The sequence below is a fragment of the Lipotes vexillifer genome, unplaced genomic scaffold, assembly GCF_000442215.2.
Source record: "Lipotes vexillifer unplaced genomic scaffold, Lipotes_vexillifer_v1.1 scaffold1017, whole genome shotgun sequence".
Lineage (NCBI taxonomy): Eukaryota > Metazoa > Chordata > Mammalia > Artiodactyla > Lipotidae > Lipotes > Lipotes vexillifer.
In genome coordinates, this window is record NW_006772141.1 from 888893 (window position 1) to 889437 (window position 545).

At 53.2% G+C, this 545-nt stretch overlaps 1 protein-coding gene across 1 annotated transcript in view; it reads right to left on the reverse strand.

Moving 5' to 3' along the window:
* SERPINA10 (serpin family A member 10) overlaps positions 1 to 545 on the reverse strand; it is a 21388-nt gene that overhangs the window by 19817 nt on the left and 1026 nt on the right. The gene's annotated exons all lie outside the window — the stretch shown is intronic.

Sequence of the window (545 nt, forward strand, 5' to 3'; positions counted from 1 at the left end):
TTCCTGCTGTTTTCTAGCTGTCAGCGTTTAGGAAACTCTATCCGATTCTAGACGGCAAGCCTGCATTCGGTAGGTCACGCCGGCACTGCACATGCTGGGTGAGTACCTCCTGGAATGTACCAGACGCACCCAGGTTCGTGCCTTCATTATATCACAGGATATAGCACCCCTTTGTAAATTAATCCCACAGCAGGACACTCCCAAATTCAGAATCACTTCTGTCTCTGACAGCCATCAGGAAATGATCCCAGCACAGCTAGTAGATGTCACCCCTTCTGACTGCTAAGTCTTTCCTCGAAGCTCCACCTTCAGTCTGGAGTGGCAGCCCAGGAATACAACTGGGCGGCCCTGCACGCTGCTTACCCAGCAGTCCCATGCCTCCGCTAGGGTCTTTGTTCATCTACAGAACAGTACAGAATCTGCGTGCAGGGGGCATCCCCTCAAACACCAGGGTGCAGCCGAGGATGCCATGAGTGAAAAAGAATGGAGGACACCTGATTCAGAACGGAGTCCGGAAGCCATGCAGGGTGGGTGCTCGCGCATTC